A 14,259-nucleotide genomic window follows, 5' to 3' on the forward strand; every position below is an offset into this window, starting at 1 on the left:
TACTGTTGGTAGTAGCATACAGTTACTCATTGTGTTTGTGAATTCAGTAACGTGTGGGTCCTGGTCTTGCAGGAGATTTATATTGAAGTCACCAGAGAGTAGTAAGTGATCTTTGTTCATGCGTGCATCAGTTATCATACTTCCTAGGTTTTGACTAAATTGGCAAATGTTTGACTGTGGAACTCTGTAGATGTTTATCAATGTGAGAGGTTTTTGTAGGTATTTGGATTTGAAATTAGCTATTATATATTCCCCATGTTCATCCCTTGTGCAAGTATTAGTGATACATTCTAGTTGTTCTGAGTAGTATATGGCTGTGCCACCCCCTTGTTGGTCTGGCCTACAGTTGTGTATGGCTGTGTAACCAGGAATGGCATAGACATCTGTACTATCAGGCTTTAGCCAGGTTTCAGTTAGTGTAATGATGGACATATTGGGATGTAAGGAATTTAGTAATGCTATGAGGTCATCATAATGCTTGCTTAAAGATCTGATATTGTAGTTAAAGTTAGTTATGTTGTTGTTGGCACTGAGAAGTGCCTTTGATTGTTCTGCAGTGTAGTAATTACAGTAACTGTTTGATTCATTTAAGTCATTAAATAAGAGGTTGGTATCAGGATCAATGCTTGTAATCATAAGATTTGTAGTGAATCTATAGTTAGAATTAAGTATAAAACAAAGTAAATAGTCTTAAGCTAAAAAATAGCACCTGAATTATTTAACAAATGTAAAATAATGAGCTAAGGTAGTTTTTTTTTTTTTTTTTTTTAAGCTAAAATAATGGAGACAATATAAAAGGGACTAATACAAATAAAGTGATGATCAAATAATGGAGCTTGGGAATATGATAGTAGGTAGTACTATAAAGGTAACTTTTTAAAGTTAGAATTATAGTATAAAATTATAATATAAAAGGGACTAATATAGGTTGTGGTGAACAATAAAGTGGTAATCAAATAAATGAGCTTTGGAATATAATGGCAAAATTGTGAACTTATTCTACTTTAGCACCTGAGAATAGCACCTTGATTATTTTAACAATTGTGAATATATGAACTGGGGTAGTTATATAAAGCAAAAATAAAGGAGAAAATATATAAGGGACTAAAATTAAGTAATGGTAAAACAAAGTTAAATGGACAGATGGTAGGAATTATAATATAAACTTATAATATAAAAATTCAATTTGAAATGGTACTTGCAATTGCACTAGAGTCTGGTATAGGTTGTTGACAAGATCAAGATTATAACTAGATTTAAATTGACAAAATAAAATTCACAATTAAAGTACCAAATGAATAATAGTAAAAAAATAACAATGGTAATGTCTTGGTTATAATATGATAGTAAGATGGTAGACAGATATTAAATGTGGTATTAAAACAGGTAAAGGTAATTAAACAAGTAATGGTTATTAAATGTCAAAAATGTTAAGAGTAAATTGAAATTTTAGTAAAAATGATAATTATTAATTTTAGTAAGTAATATCAATTGATAGTATTTAAAAAAATATGAGGTAGTAATATGGACAGAGAATGTATCAATTCAGCTAATGTTTAAGCGAACAATAGTAAATAACAAAATCACATAAGATGACTTATGCTTACTAGTAAAATCATAAAATGAGGTAGTTGATTATTTAATTACTAGGAGATTGCACAATGAAATTTGAACAATAATGGAGCAAAACATACACTACACTACGTAGGCTTTTAAGTTGGACATTGTTTAGTTATTCTCTGTAAGATTAGTATCCCTGAGAAATCGTGATAGATCATTCTCGTTCGTGATTGTGTACAGTTGACCTACATTTGTTTTCCTAACAAGAATTTTCCCATCCCGTGTGAAGCATTGGTGTATTGTGTCATTATTCTCCCGCTTAAGTTTTCTGACTCTATACAGGAGGTTCTGACGTTTTTTGGTAAGACACTCGTTTATGTATACCTCTTTCTTTACTTTAATAGATGCAATAATTAAGTCTTTTTTCCTGTCATGTGAGTGGAATCTAAGCATAACACTTTTTCTACCATGGGATCCTAGTAACCTGGCTTTTATTTCAGACTTTGGTACAATAACACTTGTTTGGTCCTTTATGATCTGCAGAGTAATTTCTTTACTGTTTGTTTGGTTCATATCACTGGGAAAAAGTGGACTGTTAACTATTACTGCGTCCGATAGTTTATCTTGTTCAGTTTTATCTTCTTGGAGAGCAAAGTAGTCACTGAACTGGTTATCTAAGTTGTTCTTCCATTCTTTTACTGCTTCTTCAGCCTTTGTATTAAGAGATATTATTTGTTGGGTATGGCTATCTATGACTGTCTGGATGGTCTTGTCACAGTTAGTCATTCCTGGTGTTGATAACTTTTGTTCAAGACTGAGGATTTTGTTCTCGAGTTGTGTCATCCTGGTGTCTTGTTTTGTTAACGTCTCTCGAAGATTCATATTTTCAATAGCTAAGTTGGAGATGCATGTCTTTAGGGTATCTGGATCGTTGGTCATACCTGAGAGACTACTTGGTAGGTTGAATCCGGGGAAGAGAGGGGAGGATGGGCTGGTGGCAGCCATGTTTGTTGTTATTCTTGTGGTGTCGTCTTGAGTGGTGGTGAGTGGGGTGGTTGCTGGGCCGGCGTCCTCCTGGCTACACTTGTTGAATAGTTGATTTTTCGGCGTTTTCTTGCTGGCCTTGGTGCTGTTTCCTCTTAGATTGCGCCTCATAATACTACAGGAATTGTTGTAGTTAAGAAGAAGTTGTAGTATACAAAGCTTAGGGTTACGTTGTTCGGCTGGCAGCGGGGTGTTGCTTTCGGTTTGTGTGCAGTCTTCCTTTGATCTCTATTATTTTCGATTTGTAGGTTTCACTGTTGGTAATCTTTGGTATTTCTGGGTGCTACGTTGGGTAGTGCAGTTTTGCTTGTAACTAGGTCATCATAGGAGCATTGGTAGCTCTGGTAGTTGGAGAAAAGTACGGAGCTTGGAAGCCGCTGCTGCCGCTGCCGCTGCCAGGTTAATACTCAATGAGGACGAGCAAGGGACCAAGGACACTTCCCTGCGGAACTCCAGTATCAAGTGGCTGTGTTGTTGATGCTGTGTCTTTAATGGTGACATACTGATACCTATTAGTAAGGTAAGATTTGAAATATGCAAGCGCATGGCCTCTTATACCATAATGGTCAAGTTTGTGGAGTAGGATGCCATGGTTTACTGTGTCAAAAGCTTTTCTTAGGTCAATAAAAATTCCTAGTGGATATTCCTTATTTTCCAATGCTGTGTAAAGCAGATCTAGCATTTTTATGATTACATCGTTAGTGCTTTTATTTTTCCTGAATCCAAATTGGCAGGGGTTGAGTATGTTTTGTGCTGTTATAAATGATTATAGTCTCCTGTGCACGAGTTTCTCAAAGATTTTGGATAGCAATGGTAAGTTTGATATTGGCCTATAGTTGTTTAAATCTGTAGGGTCACCACCTTTATATATTGGTGTAACCCTTGCCGTCTTGAGTAGTTTTGGGAAGGTGCTAGTTTCTAGTGACTTGTTAAAAAGTAATGAGATAGTGTGCGAGAGGACATGGGCCGCTCTCTTGTACAATAATGGTGGGACATGAGACAGATTCCCTGAGTTATTTTTTATTTATTTATTTATTTATTTAGAAATTTAGAAATTTTAGCATACATACAGAGGTACAAAAAAAAATACAGGTAAGAGCAGCATGCCAAAGCCACTTACATGCATAGCATTACGGGCTGGCTTAAAATTAACTTAAGATTAACTAAGCAATGATGAAATCAGTGATATGACATTATTGTAAACAGATAACTATAAAGCACACATGAGTATTACAAAGACAGGTCATATGGTTGCATGCATTGCTGTTCATTCAGTAGAATGTTAGGTAGTGTATTTAAAAAAATAACAAAGTTAGATTGGGTCCTAGGTTTAATGTTTATGTGATATAATTGTGAGTAACATTTTGGATATACAATTTATAAGGTTCAGTTATTCAGTATTTATTTGGTTTTGAGTGAGTAAGTGAACTTTGAGAAGAGACTTGAATTTATAAACAGGTAGTGTTTCTTTTATATTCACAGGTAATGAATTCCAGATTTTAGGGCCTTTTATGTGCATTGAGGTTTTGCATAGCGTGAGATGGACACGAGGAACATCAAAGAGTGATCTGTGCCTTGTGTTATGGTCATGTGTTCTGTTGAGGTTGGCAAGGAGATGTTTGAGGGGAGGGTTAATATCAGAGTTAAGTGTTCTATGTATGTAATAGGTGCAGTAATAAGTATGGATGTTTTGTATGGTGAGTAGGTTGAGTGTTTTGAATATTGGTGGAGTGTGTTGCCTGTAGTGAGAATTTGTTATCATTCTAACTGCAGCCTTTTGTTGGGTAATTAGTGGTCTGAGATGGTTAATTGTTGTTGAGCCCCATGCACAAATTCCATAGGTGAGATAGGGGTAAATAAGAGAGTGATAAAGGGCCAGGAGGGCTGACTGTGGAACATAGTGCCGTGGCTTCGATAGTATGCCTACAGTCTTGGAAATTTTCTTAGAAATTTGTTGTATATGTGTATGAAATTTGAGTCTATTATCGAGGTGGATTCCTAAGAATTTTCCCTCTGTTAGCTTTGTGATAGGTGATCCGTTTATCGTTATGTTAAGAGGTACATCTGTAGCTCTGTTACCAAACTGAATGAAGTAGGTTTTGTCAATGTTTAGTGTAAGTTTGTTAGTCCTCATCCAGGTAGATATTTTCTGTAATTCGGTGTTTACAGTATTGGCTAGCGTGACTGGGCTCGGGTGAGAGAAGACGTATGTAGTGTCATCTGCAAAAAGTGTGGGTTTGAGTAATTGCGAAGCATTTGGTAGGTCATTTATGTATAGGAGAAAGAGAAGAGGGCCAAGGACACTTCCCTGTGGGACACCAACTGTAATTGGTTGTGCGGAAGAGCTTGCCCCATTTGCGTACACATATTGGCTTCTGTTGCTGAGGTAAGACTTGAGGTAGTTGAGGGAGTGCCCTCTAATACCATAGTGTGACAATTTTACGTGGAGCAAGTCATGGTCAACTGTATCAAAAGCTTTACGTAAGTCAATGAAGATCCCCAGTGGGACTTCTTTTTTCTCTATTGCAGTGTATATATGTTCTAGCATGTGTATAATAGCATCATGAGTATTTTTATTAGGCATGAATCCAAATTGGCAGGGGTTGAGAATGTTTTGGGAGATGAGGTAGGAGTAGATTCGTTTATGAATTAATTTTTCGAAGATTTTTGAGAGAGGGTGTAAATTGGATATTGGCCTATAGTTATTCAACTCTGTTTGGTCTCCTCCTTTATGGATCGGGGTGACCCTTGCTATTTTGAGAACTGTAGGGAAGGTGGAGGATTCAATGGATTTGTTAAAGAGTGTTGCAATGATTGGTGATAGTGCTTGTGATGCTTTTTTGTATATAAAGGGTGGTAAGGTATTTAAATCTCCTGCCTTGTTTTTCAGTGCATTGATAATAAGGGAGACTTCGTATGGGTTAGTCGGAGCTAGGAACAGTGTGTTCGGGTAGTTGCCGGTGAGGTAGTCATTTGGTGGGGTATCTGAGCTTGGGATTTTATTGGCAAGGTTTTGACCTATAGTGGAGAAGAAATCATTGAGTCTGTTTGCTGTTTCTGTTGGTGGGAGTTGGGGTTCATCTGATTTTGCTAATTTTATTTCGCTATGTCGTGATATCTTTTTTGTTCCCAGAATTTCTGATAGGGTCTTCCAGGTCTTTTTTATATCACCTCGTAAGTTGGATAATCTGTTCTCATAATACAATCTTTTTGCCCTTCTTATCAGGCTGGTTAGGATTGACGAGTAACGTTTTGTTTGGTCTCTGGTTATGTGACCCATTCTGTACTGTTTTTCATATCGGTGTTTTGTATTTATGGATTTGAGAATGCTGGGTGTTAGCCAGGGACTGTTCAGTCTCTTAGCTGTCATCTGTTTAGTTTTTTTAGGGCAGTGCTTGTTATAAAGGTATTGGGTCTTTTTTTAGAAAATTATTAAAACATTCGTCAATATCTGTATAGATTTCTAGCTCAGTGTGCCAGTCAATGTTTGTTACTGCTGTTGTGAAGTTATTAATGGCTGCCTCATTGTGAAGTCTGAAGGTGACTTTAGTAGTGTCTTGGGGTATTTTACCAAGAGTTGTTATGAGGAAAGTAGGGTAGTGGTCTGTGGTATTATCTGTAATTATGATTGTGTAATGTTTGATTGTGGGACTCTGTAGATGTTTATCACTGTGAGAGGTTTTTGTAGGTATTTGGATTTGAATTTAGCTATTATATATTCCCCATGTTCATCCCTTGTGCAAGTAGTAGTGATACATTCTAGTTGGTCTGAGTAGTATATAGCAGTACCAACCCCTTGTTGGTCTGGCCTACAGTTGTGTATGGCTGTGTAACCAGGAATGGCATAGACATCTGTAGTATCAGGCTTTAGCCAGGTTTCAGTTAGTGTAATGATGGACATATTGGCATGCAAGGAATTTAGTAATGCTAGGAGGTCATCATAATGCTTGCTTAAAGATCTGATATTGTAGTTAAAGATAGTTATGTAGTTGTTGTCTCTGAGAACTGCCTTTGATTGTTCTGCTGTGTAGTAGTTACAGTAACTGTTTGAATCATTTAAGTCATTAAATAAGAGGTTGGTATCAGGATCAATGCTTGTAATCATGAGATTTGTAGTGAATCTATAGTTAGAATTAAGTAAAAAATAAAGTAAATATTCTAAAGCTAAAAAAAAAAAAAAAAAGCACCTGAATTATTTAACAAATGTAAAAATAATGAGCAAAGGTAGTTTTTTAAAGCTAAAATAAAGGAGACAATATAAAAGGGACTAAAATAATTTGTGGTGAACAAATAAAGTGATGATCAAATAATGGAGCTTGGGAATATGATAGTAGGTAGTACTTTAAAGGTAATTCTTTAAAGTTAGAATTATAATATAAAATTATAATATAAAAGGGACTAATATAAGTTGTGGTGAACAATAAAGTGGTAATCAAATAAATGAGCTTTGGAGTATAATGGCAAAATAGTGAACTTATTAACTTTAGCACCTGAGAATAGCACCTTGATTATTTTAACAATTGTGAATATATGAGTTAAGGTAGTTATATAAAGCTAAAATAAAGGAAAAAAAAAATATATAAGGGACTACAATTAAGTAATGGTAAACAAGTTAAATGGACAGATAGTCACTGTGAAATAATATTGGTTTAGGAGTAAGATCTGATTTAAGTGACTTTATAATCTCGGTGACTTCCGTGGGCTCAGTTGTAGCAAGATAGAAGGAATTTGGGAAATTCCCATCTAGGTAGTCCCCGGCATGGGCATTGGTACGTGGGATTTTATTGGCGAGATTAGAACCTATGATTGAGAAGAAGTCGTTTATCTTGTTAGCTGTATCAGTGGGTTGCAGTGGTGTTTCACTAGGTTTAGTTAGGACAATATTCTTGTTTTTTTTCAGTTTGTGGGTCCCTAGAATCTGAGAGAGTGTTTTCCAGGTCTTTTTTATATCTCCTCTAGTGTCTGTGAATCTACTGGAGTAGTATAGTTGTTTGGCTTTCTTTATTACTTTGGTGAGAACTGATGAATAGTGTTTAAGAATATCTTTGTATATTAAGCCCTGTCTATATTGCTTTTCATATTGGTGTTTCTTATCAATGGATTTCAGAATGGTGCTGGTTAGCCATGGGCAACCAAGCCGTTTGTTTGTGATCTGTTTCGTTTTTATAGGTCAATGTTTGTTGTATAGTCTAAGTATTTTGTTAAGAAAAATGTCTGTCCCAGTCAACAGTCTCTAGGTCAGCTGTGAACTTCCTTATTGAGGCCTCATCATGGAGTCTAAATGAAACTTTGTTGTATTCAAGTGGTGGTTTACTAATGTTTGTCAAGAGGAAGGTAGGGTAGTGGTCTGTAGTGCTATCTGGTACACAAGCCCCTTACTCTGACTTTTTGTGAGTAAACATGGCAGATGTGTGTGGTGCAGTGTATGCAAATCGTAAGCATATGCCTAGATTCGACACAGGCACTCGTAGAGGTGAGGTGCAGGCGTTTGCTGCCAGTGACATCATGGCATTTTGGTGGCATGACAAACGAGATGTCACACTTTTATCATCAGTTCACCGAAACGAAATGACAGACACTGGCAGACAGAATAGAAAGACCAATGAACCCATTCTAAAATCTGCAGCTGTGATGGACTACACCCTCAATATGTGCTCAGTGGCAAATGTGACATGCAAATTGGTTTGCTGATTGTGTTTGCAAGAGTAATAAGTGGTACATAAAACTCTTTTTACATCTTGTGGACATTTCCATGCTCAATGCTTATAATATGTATAAGTTGAAGACCAGAAACAAACCACCATATGGTCAATTTTGTTTGTCTGCCATCAGACAAATATTATTCAAGTTCCTGCAATAGAATACCACCTGTGAACTGATAAGCAACTACCCTCTTGGCTGAGGCCTGGTGATCACTACCTAACACAACTGCCTGCTAATACTTTGAAGAGAACTGCTCTAAAGAGGTGTTTTGTCTGTGCACCTACAAAAAAACGCCCACAAAAACGCAGACACTCGTTTTGTGTGTGAGGAGTGTAAAACACCACTATGCATGAAACCATGTTTCAAAGAGTTCCACAAGCTGCAGAACTTCTAGGAACATGTCCAGTGACTCTATATATGTACAGTGGGCCCTTGTTTTTCATAATTAATTTGTTCCAGAGAGTGTGACTATTATTGAAATTGACAATTTGTGAATCCATTTTCCCCATAAGAAATAATGCAAATCCAATTAATTCGTTCCAGACACCCAGAAGTATAAAAAAAAAAATTTTTTTTGGCCTTAAAGATTACATGCACAAAAGAATGCATATTCAAAATGACAGTTACCTTTATTGAAGGCTGTTGTTGATGAATGGAAGACAGGGAGGAGGAGAGAGGGAAGAGAGCTTATTGTTTGGAAGGGGAATCCCCCTCCATAAGGACTCTAAGTCACTTCAGGGGTCACTTCCCTAGCTTAAATATAAGTTTACATGCAGAAAAGAATGCCAAATAAATGTAAAGCACTAATAAAATGTATAAATGAACATTTAACATCACACTTACCTTTACTGAAGACTTTTGTTGGTGTATGGCAGAGGGAGGGGAGGCGAGTTTATTGTTGGAGAATACGACACTAATATCAACTCTACGGCTTATTTATCTATCACAATTCAACAAATATGACATAATAAACAATATTAATAACATGGAATGTACTCTAGAATGAATAAAATAAGTCATTATGTATGTCACGAGAGGTGTTGTGTTGTTATTGGGTGTATAAGGGCCACTGTGAGCATAAGCCGTCCATAATGGTGGTGAAGCAGCAGCTGAGGCGGCAGTGTTTTCTGTAGCCTTATATAACTCCAACAATATTGGAGGAGTTAGTAGAATCGCTGAACCACTGAAGAAGGCACCCTTTACCACCATCACTACCACCCTCTACCACTATCACAACTACTATCACCCTCTACCACCATCACTACCACCCTCTACTTCTATCACAACCACTACCACCATCACTACCACTCTCTACCACCATCACTACCACTCTACCACCATCACTACCACCCTCTACCACCATCACTACCACCCTCTACCACCATCACTACCACCCTCTACCACTATCACTGCCACCCTCTACCACTACCACCCTCTACTGCCATCACTACCACCATCACTGCCACCCTCTACCACTACCATCACTGCCACCCTCTTCCACCATCACTACCACCTGTACCACCATCACTACCACCCTCTAGCACTATCACAAATGCTACCACTCTACCACCACCACTTTTGTATTTTTCTACAAACTTTTTCTTAAATTATATGTGTTTCTCACATTCTTTACCATAGGGTTGGCACTAGAAGCTTTCTTTGGAGCCATGGTGGCTTATTTAGCAGTTGCAAGCACTAAAACGAATGGAATATTATGAAATGTGTCGTTTGAACTCATGGGATCATCCTCACTCACTGATAAACAATAGCACACTGGCTGGGAATGGAGTGTGAGGCTGCTTGGGACCATGCATGTGCGTCCAAGACAAACGACTATTTGCGAGTCAGACAACGATTTTCGAGTCAGTTTTGATGAAAAAAAAATTAATAAGATTTTTTAAAATTGCGACTTCCAAGCATTATGAAAAACGAGGGTCCACTGTATATATATTATAGAAAAATACTAATAAAAAACATTTTCTATTGTTGGTTTGTGTAAACATGTTTTGTAAACAGTGTAGTGACAGCAATGTTTGTGCTGTTAGTGTATAGCATACAATGAGTGAATATAAACAAAATATGCCTTATATTGGTCTCACAGGCCATAAAAACTACTAGAAAACATAAAATTCTAAAAAATAAAAGAAAAAAGTAGAAAATTAAACTATTACTGCATGATCGGCAGTCGGCTATGTTGCTATATAGGTGTGACCTTCACACCTTCACATCTCGGTAAGTATTGTTTGCAAAAATATTTTCTTTGGCCTATAACACTCGCAAAAACATCCTCTTGTCATTTCATAAGAAGAATTTTTTTTTTTTTTTCTTCCTTGAGAATGAGTTTAGGATCAGGGGTCTCAACCCTCAAAGGATTAAGATTTTCCTAAAATGGGACACGACATTGTCATTAAGCATGTTGCTGACACGGCTTGCAACAGCTTTGTTAGGGTGATATTTCTCCACAGAACTTTGCACCTCACTCCACTTTGCATAAATGTCATTAACCCTTTGAGGGTCGATAGGCCCTCTCCAAGACTCATTCTCAGGGTCGGCCAAATTTAAAAAAAAAAAAAAAGATTATTTTTTCTTATGAAAAGATAGAGAATCTTTTCCCGATCATATTGACACCAAAAGTATGACATTTGATGGAAAACTTACGAAATTATACTCTCGCGAAGTTAGCGGTCTTGACGATGTTTAAGCATCAGCGATTTTGCCCACTTTGATCCCTATTTTCGTCCAATTCCAGTGTACTAGTCGACAGAAATCATAACTATTTCTCTAGAACTCTATTTTTTCTATTGAATGAGTACAAGAAACCATCCATTTACTGATTTCAACTATCCAATACAGTGGTCAGAATTTAGCAATTTTGCCAATTTCACACAAATTTCAAAAGATGCCAATTTCCAAATAGGGTCCAGAATAAACAAGAAAGACATTCCTGGCACTAAAATAACATTTCCTCTGTTCGTTAGTCACATCCCCAGACCCCTCTTTTATTTCCTTGGCTTTCCACTTTCAATTTTTATTCTTACAAAAAATAGAAGATTTACTGTTATGCAAACTGCTGCGTTAGTGTAGAAATGGTATAAATAATATCAGCGCACTTGTGAAAGAATATTAGACTCGCCAGTTGACGTGTATTGGACGCTTGGCATGATTTGTTTACCTTTGAACTTTGGTAAAAATCTAATATTTCTGCTACTTTGAGCTCAATTTCAAGGTACTTTAAATTGTAAAACCAGTCAAAATCATCTCAATTTCTGTAATATGTGTTCCATTCTATAAAATGAGACCAAGAAAACTAGAATACAACAATAAATACCATACGAAAATACAGTGCAAAGTCGCTGTTTTATTCCAAAAACACGGTCAAAGTTTTTTTTTTTCTCATTATGCACTGTGTGCTGCAGGTTTTTTTTTATACTGCACACACTGACCACATAGACCCATTCTTTCATATGTATGCCTACCAGCTTTCTCCCACTAGATTTGAGGGAGTTGACACAGTTGCTTTTTGCTGATGATACTGTGCTTTTGGAGTATTCTAAAGAGAAGTTGCAAAGGTTAGTGGACAAGTTTGGGAGGGTGTGTAAAGGTAGAAAGTTGAAAGTGAACATAGATAAGAGTAAAGTGATGAGGGTATCAAATTATTTAGATAAAGAAAAATTGAATATCACGGTATTGTGCTTTTTTTTTTTTTTTAGTATGGAAGAAGTGAATGTGTTCATATATTTTTATGCATTGACTTGTCAGCAGATGGGTTTATAAAGGAAAAGGTTAACCATAGAATTGATGAAGGAAAAAAGGTGAGTGGTGCTTTGAGGTATCTATGGAGACAAAAAACATTATCAGTGGAGGCAAAGGAGGGAATGTGCAAGAGTATAGTGGTACCAACACACTTATGTGAGTGTGAAGCTTGGGTTGTAAATGCTGCAGCAAGGAGGAAGCTGGAGGCAGTGGAGATGTCCTGTCTAAGGGCAATGTGTGGTGTAAATATTATGCAGAGAATTCAGTGTGGAAATTAGGAGGTGTGGAATTGCTAAAAGTATTAGTCAAAGGGCTGAAGAGAGGTTGTTGAGGTGGTTTGGTCATTTAGAGATGATGGAACAAAGTAGAATGACTTGGAAGGAAGGTACAGTAGGGGGTCATCCTAGGAAAGGTTCGAGGAAGGGGGTAAAGGGGGTTTTGTGGGCAAGGGGCTTGGACTTCCCGCAAGAGTGCATGAGTGTGTTAGATAGGAATGAATGGAGACAAATGGTTTTTGGGACCTGATGAGCTGTTGGAGTGTGAGCAGGGTAATATTTTGTGACGGGATTTGGAGAAACCAGTTAGCCGGACTTAAGTCATGGAGGTGGGGAGTACAATGCCTGCACTTTAAAGGAGTGGTTTGCGATATTGACTGTTTGGAGTGACATCTAAACTGTTGTATCTGAGTGCCTTTGCAAACCAGTGATTATGTATGAATGATGGTGAAAGTGTTGAACAATGAAAGTTTTTTCTTTGTTTTTGGGTTTTTCTTTTTGGATCACCCTGCCTTGGTGGGAAATGGTTGCTGTGTTAAAAAAAAAGTAGACTGAACTGGAATATAAACTAGTATATTAAGGTAATTTGTTCAAAGCTCAGATGCTAACATCACCCCTTATTCAGGGCTTCTCACATGGGTATATATGGTTGTAAGTACTCCATGATCTCTCTTTTTATCTTGGGTTGAAATATCTAATGTTTAAAATTTGGTTCTCTTATCCTAGTAAATACTAGATTCAAGATAGATACATTAATTTTTTTTCCTTTTCTCTCTCTCTCTCTAGTGTGTGTGTGTGTACTTGTACTTCTAGTTCCAGTTAACATGCTGATAAATAAATGATATTGTCTCATATGCATGTTAAAAAAAAAATCATCTAGTGAAGCTCAAAACTATAATGCAAGTGCTTGCCCTACTGTAAGTACTGTACAGTATTTTAAACTTGGTAATTTTTATTAATCCTCTCCTATAGTCTTTCATTTACCCTGTCACTCTTTATTTCAGTTAATGTGTTTTATATATAGTATCAACCACAGCTATAACAGTAAAGAATAAAAAGATTACCTTGACTACAGATCTCCACTGCTAACATTTCTACACTGTACACATTTTGAAATTTATTTTCAGTTTCTTGCCAGATTTCCTTCATTAATGTTAACCTGTATTTCTTCATTCTGACTGTCTTTCCTCCACACTACAGCACTGGATTTTGTTTCTTATAGCCACCATTAGCCTTCACTGCTGATAGTGTCATGATTTTTCAGAAATAAATAATTTTATCTTCTGAAATGGTTGAGAATATTTTTCTGGAGATAATGACACCAAATACATGAAATTTGATGGAAAATTTGCAGAAGTACGCAAGCACAGAGTTGGCAGTTTGGGTTCAATTTGTGCATTGGTGATTTCACCAAATGTGAGTCCCATTTTAAACCAAGTCCAGTGCTCTCTCTGAGCCAGTTTCTAGCACTTTCACCAGTATACTTTCTGTTCTTTGAGTCTGGAGTTTTGAGACTCTCTGACCGCGGGTTCAATCCCGCCCATGGTATGGTTTATTCAACCATTAGAACTACTCTATAATGTGCACAGTTGGTAATTTGACTAATTTTACACAAAATTAAAAAAATCGAATTTAAAAATAGTGTCCAAAATAAAGACTGTAGGCATTCCAGCTACAAAAGCAACCTTTCCTCTGTTTAATCACATCCCAAGGCCTCTCCAAAATTACAGTTGACGTCCATTGTGAATACTTCACACAAATATTGAAGTCTTATCATATTTCTTGGATAGTAAAATATAATCAAGAATGACTGGTCATGATTTATGGCATCCCAATAATTGAAGTAGACATAGTGAAAATCCATAAGACATACCAAGGGAAGGGGGAGGCAGGGGGCCCCACTCTTCCTCAGGAAAATCTTCAA

The 14,259-nt window shown here is 36.7% G+C and overlaps 1 protein-coding gene and 1 long non-coding RNA gene across 4 annotated transcripts in view; one reads left to right on the forward strand and one right to left on the reverse strand.

Moving 5' to 3' along the window:
• The window catches only part of E(z) (histone-lysine N-methyltransferase E(z)), a 442,429-nt gene that overhangs the window by 266,378 nt on the left and 161,792 nt on the right, over nt 1–14,259 (forward strand). The window lies entirely within an intron of this gene.
• LOC138853521 (uncharacterized) overlaps nt 1–14,259 on the reverse strand; it is a 200,757-nt gene that overhangs the window by 43,291 nt on the left and 143,207 nt on the right. The window lies entirely within an intron of this gene.

Source organism: Cherax quadricarinatus, chromosome 3, assembly GCF_038502225.1.
Source record: "Cherax quadricarinatus isolate ZL_2023a chromosome 3, ASM3850222v1, whole genome shotgun sequence".
Taxonomy (NCBI): domain Eukaryota; kingdom Metazoa; phylum Arthropoda; class Malacostraca; order Decapoda; family Parastacidae; genus Cherax; species Cherax quadricarinatus.